This window comes from Physeter macrocephalus, chromosome 19, assembly GCF_002837175.3.
Source record: "Physeter macrocephalus isolate SW-GA chromosome 19, ASM283717v5, whole genome shotgun sequence".
Classification (NCBI taxonomy): Eukaryota; Metazoa; Chordata; class Mammalia; order Artiodactyla; family Physeteridae; genus Physeter; species Physeter macrocephalus.
The window spans coordinates 48,199,975-48,210,185 of NC_041232.1; positions in this window are offsets into that span (position 1 = coordinate 48,199,975).

A 10,211-nucleotide genomic window follows, 5' to 3' on the forward strand; every position below is an offset into this window, starting at 1 on the left:
TTCACATTGGCTGCCAGAATGAGCTAACTAAATCACAAATCTAATCGTGCCACTTACTTTCTTATGTTCTTCACAGCTCTTTTACCTTGGCATATAAGGTCCTTAATAACTGGGCTCTGCCCCCTTTTCTTACTCCATTCCCAACACTTAAGTCCCTGCATCCAGGGACTAACTCTTGCCTAGAGTGTACATCATTCTCTTAACTCATCATAGTTTTTTTTCCATTATTTCCTCTCCTAGGAATGCTGCAGTTCAGATGCTACTTCCAATGAAAAGCTCCCTGCCACCTGATGCACCTTCCTTTCCCTCCCCTTCCCCTGCACCCACCCTGTGCATGCGTGTATGAGGGCATTGAACACAGGGTGTTCTGCTGGGCACCTTTCCATTATCCCTTAGTAAATTTTTCTGAGTTCAAACACCAATCCCCTTACTGCGGAGGAATCTGACAAGTGGGTGTCTCACCATCTGGCTTCCCAGCGCAAAATTCAGTCCTGATTTTGCCTAATCCCTTTCTTCCCGAACTCCTTCCCTTGGGATCTGGAACATCACCATTCTTTTATTTTCCTTTTTCCTAACCACTGATCCTGTCTTTGACAGTTTTTTTCCTCTACCAAATGGTTTCTTATCATACTATAGATTTTTCAAAATCTAGGTTATGTGGGACTTCCCTGGTGGCACAGAGGTTAAGACTCCATGCTCCCAATGCAGGGGGCCTGGGTTGCGGAGGAATCTGACAAGTGGGTGTCTCACCATCTGGCTTCCCAGCGCAAAATTCAGTCCTGATTTTGCCTAATCCCTTTCTTCCCGAACTCCTTCCCTTGGGATCTGGAACATCACCATTCTTTTATTTTCCTTTTTCCTAACCACTGATCCTGTCTTTGACAGTTTTTTTCCTCTACCAAATGGTTTCTTATCATACTATAGATTTTTCAAAATCTAGGTTATGTGGGACTTCCCTGGTGGCACAGAGGTTAAGACTCCATGCTCCCAATGCAGGGGGCCCGGGTTCAATGCCTGGTCAGGGAACTAGATCCCACATGCATGCTGCAACTAAGAGTTTGCATGCCGCAACGAAGACCCAGCACAACCAAATAAATAAATATTTTAAAAAAGAAATAATAATGAATAAAATTAAAAAAAAAAAATATATATATATATATAGGTTATGTAGACATCCTCCCCAGCAGATATACATTTTTTAAGTTTCCCAGGTGATTCTAATGATCAGCCAGGCTTGGAACCAGCTCTTCCTACTCAGTCCTTACATATCGAGAGTTGCTTGGTCAAAGGCCCTCTGCCCTCCTCAGTTTATACTTTCCGCAGACATTTCACCAACTCACGGGGCCTCAGGTACCATCTAAATGCAGATCAGGGACTTCCCTGGTGGTGCAGTGGTTAAGAATACACCTGCCAATGCAGGGGACACAGGTTCAACCCCTGGTCCGGGAAGATCCCACATGCTGTGGAGCAACTAAGCCCATACACCACAACTACTGAGCCCATGCGCTCTAGGGCCTGCCTGCCGCAACTACTGAGCCCACCTGCTGCAACTTCTGAAGCCCGTGTGCCAAGAGCCCACGCTCCGCAACAAGAGAAGCCACCACAATGAGAAGCCCGCGCACCGCAACGAAGAGTAGCTCCCGCTCGCCACGACTAGAGAAAGCCTGTGCACAGCAATGAGGACCCGAGGCAGCCAAAAATTTAAAAAATATATATATAAATGCAGATCACTTTCAGATTTGCATCTCTTCTCTGGATCTTTCTCCAAAGATGCATAGCCAGATATAAAATTCCCTGCCTAGATATAAATTCAGATGCTTATCACACTCAGCATCTCACACTCAGCTTGGCAAAAACAGAATTCATCCTCCTCCTTGCTCCTCCAAACACACTCCTCCAGCACTTCCTATCTCAGCAAATGCCACCATTATTCACCAGTTGTTCAAACTAGAAACCTGGGTGTCATCCTTGACTCCTCCTCTTCGGTCACCTCCGCACTATAACCCCACTCCAGCCACCATCATCTCCCTTGAGGACTCCTACGTTGCCTTTTTATCTTTCTGGTTCACCTCTGGTCCCTCCAACCCAGTTCCCACGTACAATTCCATATGACCTCTTCAACAATACAGATGTGCAATGTTTAGATCATGCCCTGTACTTGAAACCCATCAGTGGCTTCCAGTGTTCCCTAGAATGAAGTCCAATGTCCACAACATGGATTTACAGGCCTTCAGAGAGCTGCCCACCTCTCCAACTTTGCCTCTCACCCAGCTCTCTGCACTCCAGTCCAGTTTTCACTTTTGTCAGTTCCACCAACCAGCTGTGTTCTCTCCTCCCTCAGGGCCTTTACCCATGTTGCTACTGCTTCTGCCTGGAAGCTGCTTTTCTCCCCAAACCACCCTCCTGGGGTCTCATTTATTTCCACCCACTTTTCCTATCTTGGCTGACATGCTATTATTTTAGCCTTCCCCATCCCTCTGGTTTGGTTAAAACTCCTGTTCTGTGCTCTCATCACTCTTAGTCATCTGCTGTCAATTAAGCAGTTGTAGTATGCCCAGCCCCGAGGATAGAGACAAGGACAAACAAAACAGAATAGTCCCTGCTCTCAGGAAGCCCCCGTCTAGCAGGGGAAGAGAGACAATAGATTTGTCTTTTCCGCTGGACAGAGACTCCCCGTGGGCAGTTGCCAGAGGCGTCAAGGATTGAGTGGCAGAGCAGCAACAGATGATTAGCGACGACGAGGGTGAGAGAAATGCGGGAGCTCATCCACTCGAGGAGAAGCTTTGGGCTGGGGAGAGACGTGTTCCACGTCCACCTTGGTGGCGCCATCACTGCACACCGTGGACACAGGCGGGGACTCCACACGCGCTGCCTCAGGTGTGGCTCACATGCTTCCATAGCTATTGCTGGAGATAAATCAACAGCGTGGGTCCACTTACGCAAGGATTTTTTTTCAATAAATACATACTACAGTACCATACAGTCCTCGGCTGGTTGAATCAACAGATGTGGAACCGTGCATCTGGAGGGCTGACTGTAAAGTTATATGCAGATTTTCAGTTTTATGTGGGTGGGCCCCCAACCCTCATGTTGTTCAAGGGTCAACTCTAATGTGCTTGTTAAGCTACCCCATCTCACCTGATGATGTAAAGCATCTACTCAATCCTCATCAATTTCAGGAAAAGTAGTGGGTATTGGGACCATGCTATTGGATGGAAGACACGCTGCCCCCTTCTCTTGATAACTTGTGTGAAGTACGATGGGCGTTGCTCACTGTACGAACAATGGCTGCTCCAGTTGCTATGGGACTCCTTGATGATGCGAGGTAACCTTGAAGCTGCAGTCGAGACCCTCAAAATCCCCAACCCACAGCCGCCATGAGAGGAGCAGAGCGTGCAGTGCCTGTTCCATAGGGATGTGCAGGCCGAATTAGCCCCACCACAACCAGAAGCTGACGGAGCCCCTCAGAGATGATCACAATCTTGTCTGGATTTGTTCTTTGGACGTCACCTCTCAGGAACCTTCTCTGATCTACGTTCCCACCTTTCAACCGAGTGCGTTGTCCCTCAAGGAGGCGCTCCCGGCGGTCTGTTTCCTCCATCACAGGACACGTTATGTCATGCGGATTGTAGGCTCACTTGGGCAGAGGCAGTTTCTTCTCCATCACTGTTTTCCTGAGCCTTGCAGGCCCTAGTGATGATTGTGGAGGGCCTTATTGTTTAAACGATCCTTGTCTAGGAGAGAACTCAGGCCAGAGAGGGGTGGGGAGGGGGCCTGGTTCACATAGTTGTTTGCTAATTTTTCACCTGACAGTTGCATGGAAATATTTAAAGGCGGGAAAGAGAGAGAAATTGAAAATAGGCCTGATGCTAACATTTGCAGAGTCCAGGGCAAGAATACAAATGGAGGCGTACATACCATGTGTCTTGTTATTTACGTGCACAGATCAAGCTAATGAACTGTAAAAATACCTTCTACCCTTCTACCTCAGCAAACATACCTTCACAACTCAGAAGACCAGAGCTCAGTTTAGAATTCTCAGATTCCGCGGAGTTCTGCCGCAGACGTGGTGGCATGGGGACAGCCATGCCAGCACCGGGCCCCCTCCCTTTCACCCCTTGCTCCACTGGGCATCATGAGGCTACACGTGTGCACATGTGTGGAAACCTGCCCATCTTTTCCCCGACCCTCACAAACAGCCTCCTCTTTACCACGCCTGGGCCTGGGGGTGTACACGTGGAACCCAGGGACGAGGCCCACAGAGGCCACCTGGGGCCATTTGGGCAGGAGGTCCTGGGGTCCCCGGTATCCAGAGCACGTTCAGGAAGGGGTGGGGTGGCGAGAACCCGGGTGGACGTGTGTCTCTCCCTCCACTGGGAGCAGAAGGGCATGGCCAGGAGAGGGCCCTCTCGTGCAGGCCAGGGACTCGCCTGCTACTGCGGTGTGAGTCCTGAGAAGGCCTCGATGAGGAACATGAGTGAAGGGCAGGCTGCTGCTGCCCCTGAAGCTGGCGGGGAGGGCGGGGCAGGGAAGACAGGCAAAGGCGGGTCCAGGTGGAGAGCCATATTCAGATGAGGTGGCAGGAAGTTAACATGATTTCCATCCTTTAGCCAGGGTTTCTCCGGGAAGGGGGAGGTAACATCTTCTGCTCGGTGGCGGGTGGGGGCCGGAGGCTTGGGGAAGGGTCATAGGAAAGTTTGGAAAAGGCAACGTTCAGTAGTATCATGAGAAAGGACAGATAAGGAAACTTTCAGAAGAAACTGGCCGCGCCACGGGCCTGCTGCGGCTGCCACGTACCCGTGGGCGGGATGTGCACAGCTCAACTCCAGATGCACCTTTTACATCGACGACAATGTGATGGCGACCCCTCGAGTCGGGCAGAGTCAGGCATTGCACCTCCCGCACAGTCACACCTGGTGGCTCCAGGCTCACGCGATCTGAATTTTGACCTCAATGGTTAATATTGCTTTGCGGAGTCTGAATGAGAGAAAATAGTTTTAAGGGCCCCTGTGCTTACTGGAATTACTCCGTAAAGCCATGCCTATTCTATAAACACTAATTTAACTTTACAAATGTGGCCCCCAAACGCTGACAAAGTTCTCCCCGAACAGTGGGGTACTTCCCTTTAATTCTGAGAGCCAGGATCGTGCTCCCGGGATGGTGTTTTCCTCATCCTTGTTGCCCCTGTCAACCCCCTCTGAGCACTGGTCCTTCTCCTGTCTCTCGAGGCCCCACCCATTACTTAAAATGAATTATTATTTTAGCATTTACTCTTTGTGCATATTATAGAGAAAGAAAACAATTGGAATTACTATAATTCTGCCATCTCTGAGGTTCCCTCCCTATTTTACTCTCTGCAAACCTCAAATTTGCTAATCCCCAGGCTGCGACAACACCTCCCTTCTTAAACTGTCAGCTTGCTTCAATTTTTCCCCCCGTATCATTGTTCCTAATTCTGCCCCTACGCTGTTGAGTTTTGTTTGCTTTCATTCACACGTGACATTTTTTTTTTCCGTCGGCTGTACTTGTACTTTGAGATAGTAGTGGAGACAGTCCAAAAGCTCTGGGGACAGTTGGTTGTAGAATAAAACAGTGATGATATGGAGACTTGGGGATGTTCATTTTCTAAGCTTGTAAAGAAATCCTCAAAAGACTGAGGAGCTGAGGCCTCCTCTCAGGTGCCTTTTGTGCCACGTCTTCACAAGTCATTGCTGCTCCTGCCCCAAGGCAGGTGAACCAATCAGCCCAGGTCCCAGAGTGTGTCCAGCCCTGGGCAGGGCCAGAAAAGCGCATGGCCGGCGGAGGGAGGGAAACTCACTCCAGGCAAAGTAATAGCATCGGCCACCTTCCTCATGGGTGGAACACCGGGGAGGCCCAGAGGCCTGTAGGGCACAGAAGCCTCCACCCCAGCCTTGTCCAAGGAAGCCTGGCTTGCTGATGAGGCTTCCACCTGCCATTGTTTAGAAGAGCAAGAAATGGAATGTGTGATGGCGCTCACAATTTTTTAGAAAACTATACATTCTATAAAATCTCAAACTACCTATGATGCCCTGTGACCGGTCTTATGATCTTTTCTTTGTAACTCTTACTGGGGCACCCTTGAATGTTGAATGGATCCTGACCAAGTCCAGCTGCCCTGGCCTCCATCTCGCTTCTCTCAGGGCTCCTGGACACCGTCACCCCACACCCCCCAGCTCTGCCATGGCTGCTCTGAGCCCATCCCTGGATCTGTGTGCAGAATGGCTCCTGGCCTCTTGCCTTAGCCCGTGTTCACCTCTGAATTCTCTGATCCTGTTGTGGAGCAATTTCTGAAACGATCTATTTGGTTCTCCACCTACTACACTAAGGATCTGAGCTTTTTGTAAGGATTGGGAATCGTCAGTATGAATTGAACATCTGAACATTTGTACTCTTCTCTAAGACAAGGAACTTCCCATGAATTGTAGCTGGTATATAAGGCATTTTCCCTCTACTAAATGGCCCTGACCAATATGCACTTGGAGTTCTTGCCTTCTGATTTTCATTTCTGCCATTAAAGTGTTGGCTTTAGACGTGTCTCCTAGCACATCCATATACTTAGCAGATTTTCTGTTTTTATTATGCTGTGGACTAAAGTGACAGATCCCCAAAGGTGTTAGAAGTATGTCTAAAATCATCACAGATGCCCGTGAGTGAGGCCTTGGGTGAGCATTCAGGGACCAGGGCCATGGGCTTCAATGTATGGACTTTGATTTAGTTTGGTGAATCAAAGACCTTTTTTCTTTCTTTTAATCTTATAAATTCTTTTGGCTTCATCTCTTAAATGGGTTAACCAATCTTGTTTACCTGGGTTATCAGAGATTTTTAGAAAATAAACATTTTTATTAAAGCATAACTCACATAAAAAAGTACACAAATCATAAGTGTACAGTGAGATGAATTTTGGCAGAGTAAACACCTGGTAATCCTTCAAGAAATAGAACATCATCAGTGCCTCTAAAGCTGCCTGTTCTATGCCCGTTGCCCATCCCCTCTACTCCCCACTACTCAAAGATTCATCTTTGAGTCATGTAGCCATGCTTCATTTTCATTGCTGTATAGTTTTCCATTGTGAGAGTACACTACAATGTATCCATTCCTCTGCTGGACATTTAAGTGGTTTCCAGGATTTGGGGGTTCTGTTGGATTACACTGCTATGAACATTGTACATATCTTTTGATGCACTCATGTACACATTTCTGTCGTTCATCCCAAGAATGGAATTGCTGGATCATAGGCTGTGGCTTAATAAATCCTGCCAATAGTTGTGGCAAGTGATTGTACCAATTTACCTTCCCACCAGCAGCAAATAAGAGTTCCAGTTACTCCAAATGATCAAGGAACTTTTCATTGAACTTTATAATGAGTTACTGTGTTTGCCAAATAGATGCCCCTAGTAGGAAGCAGTGGAGTGTGGCAGAAATCATGCTAAAGGGAAACCTCACGTGAGGCGTGAAATCGTTCTGGACCATGAAGTCTTCATTTCTGAAGCAGAGCTGATCTCTAAGACCACTTTCATCTTTAACACTGTTGGCTCATTTTGTGATTCTCATAAGAAGTGCTTCATTTGTCATGTACTTTCTGGTCTCTCCCTGTGCCAGGCCCAGGACCAGCTCTGGGTGGACGCTAAACAACAGAAGTATACATGTGGGCCATCGACGCCCGGCTTCAAGTGCGGAGGTTCAACTGGAGCAAGGACGCTGACCGCCGAAGGGTTTAGGAAGGGCGGGTGGCAAATGAGCAAGAGACATTTGCAAGAAGAGTTCTTGGGCCCAGAGTGGTTATTTTGTTCCAGGCAGCACGGCTGAGCTACCAGAACAAACGGTCCGAGTCCAAAATGAGCCAAGGACGGGGCAATGCTTGGGCCACTGTGGGCGAGTCACCTCACTGCTTGGCAACACACACCAACCTCCTCCATGGCCGGGCAAGGCAGGTGGCTGCCATCACCTCAGTCAGCCTCCTGCCTTTGGCGCTCCACTGCATCAAAGCCTGAGCTCGGTCTTTGGGTGGATGGAGCCTGTGGCTGTACTCAGGCCTGAGCTGCAAGAGAGACGTGGAGAATGAGGACCTGGCATTTTCAGTTTCTGTAGAGGGTAGGGGCCCCCAAGCTCAGGAAGGGGTTTGCATATTGGACCACTAGAACTATGGTTACTGATGATGACAAGAGCTGAAGCAATTATCAGTTGTCATCCTTCCGGGGGTTTTTAAAAAAGATCACAACCGAAGAGGATTAAAACACTCTTTTATTCCTCATTGTTTTCTACAGTTAAAGCTCCCAGGATCCACACCTTAGATCCACGCCACAGCTATCACATGTTCAGAAGTGACACAGCTTCTCAAAACCATGCAAGGTATGCAGGAGGACTGGCCGAGCTGAATGGTGGACGGATCAAGGCCCTGCGGCTCCCCGCTGTTGGAAGCAGCTGTCTAACAGGGCAAGTGTTTGTTCCCAGATCTGGAGCACAATGGTTCATGATTCCTCGATTAAAGGTTTGTCTCCTTCACACAAAGACCTGATCGGGTGCTCATTCTAAGAGCTATGGAAATCTGCTTCCTCCCACCTGCCCAGATGCGCAGCTGCGCTCTGACAAATGCACACATGCCGTAAACACGCCAGTGTCACCCTCCTTAGCCCCTGGCCCTCCTGGCCACTCCCCTGTGGCTGGGCAGCCCGGCTGGCTTTTGTATCACTGAGTCCTTCTCACCCGACCAGTTATGGACGGTGAAACAGACACATGTATCCTTCCTCTCCGCATCCTCACCTTTGCCCTTCATGGTGCTTCCTCTGGCTAAGTTGCCTCATCCTCTTCTGAGGTCTCTTCCCCTGCCCCCTGCTACAGGGCAGGCAGACAGTCAACTCAGTCTGAGAGGAGGGGACTCAGTGCAGAAGAATACGACCTAAAATATCTCATGGGCAGGAGCCCAGCCCTCGCCCTCCCCACGCTCCTGGTGAGTCACTTTAGGCACTGCCTTCGTTCTGGGGCTCTTTTAAGAAGCAGATGCTCCCAGAAGAGGTCAAGGGTTGAGTCACCACCCTTGGTGCCCCACTGTGGGTTATTTTCATCAGATCACTTTCCTCCGAATTAGGAGGAGCCTCTAGGGGCGGAGGGAGCTTCTAAAGGTCAGCAAAGGGAGCCGAGCAGTAAGGAGGAGACCTGCTAACAGATCTGATCCAGGGCTCCGGGGTCCCCATCCCTTCCTCCCACTGGCCGCCGTGCCCCCCACCCCCACACACCTCCCAGGAGAAGAAGAGGCAAAGCTCCAGCTGGCTGCCCCAGAGCCTGCTCCTGTCTGGGCCCACACCTCTAGCCCCAGCCCTTCCTACTCTACACTTTGCTCCTCAAATCCCAAACCCTCACACCTACCAGCCTGCATTCTTAGCAGATCACATAGTTCCCCTTTGCTACTCAGCACGAATGCAGCAAAACCAGATGCTGGAATATGGCCCTTTGCAGTTGACGCATATGCTTATTCCATTTAGTCTTCACAACAAATCTGCAGTGGGTGGCTATTATGCCCATCCCATCACTTAGGAACCTGAAGCTCTAAGACAATTAAAAATAAAATGAAATAATATCCAAAGGCAGAGGGAGGGGAGGGAGGGGTTGTTTTAAGGTCTCACAGCTACATAGTGGCCAAGCTGCTTTGAGTCAACAACTTATCAGGTGTCTGGTCGTGTGCTGGAGGACATCAGAGGCATTCCTGGAGGACCCGGTCCCTCTTCCAGTGTCAGGTCTGAGCCACTCAAAGCTTTGATCCTTCTTTCTCGCTTATTGCACTGGCCAGAATCTCCTGTGCAATGTTGAACAGAAGGGATGAGAACAGACGCCCTTGTCTTTTTCCTGATCACAGGGGGAAAGCGTTCACCTCTGATCATTAGGTTTGATGTTAGCTGTGGGGTTTTCATAGCTGCCATTTGTCAGTTGAGGGAGTTGTCTTCCATTCCTAGTTCGCTGAGAGTTTTTAATCAGGAACAGAAGTAGGATTTTGTTAAATGCTTGTTCTGCATCTACTGAGGTCATTATATAGTTTTTCTTTTTAGTCTGTTAATATGAAGAATTAGATTGAGTACTTTTTGAACGTTAAACCAATCTTGAATTCCTGGGTTAAATCCCACTTGGTTAGGATGTGTTATCCTTTTAGTAGATCGTTGGATTTGATTTGCTAAAATTTTGTTAAGAATTTTTGCCTC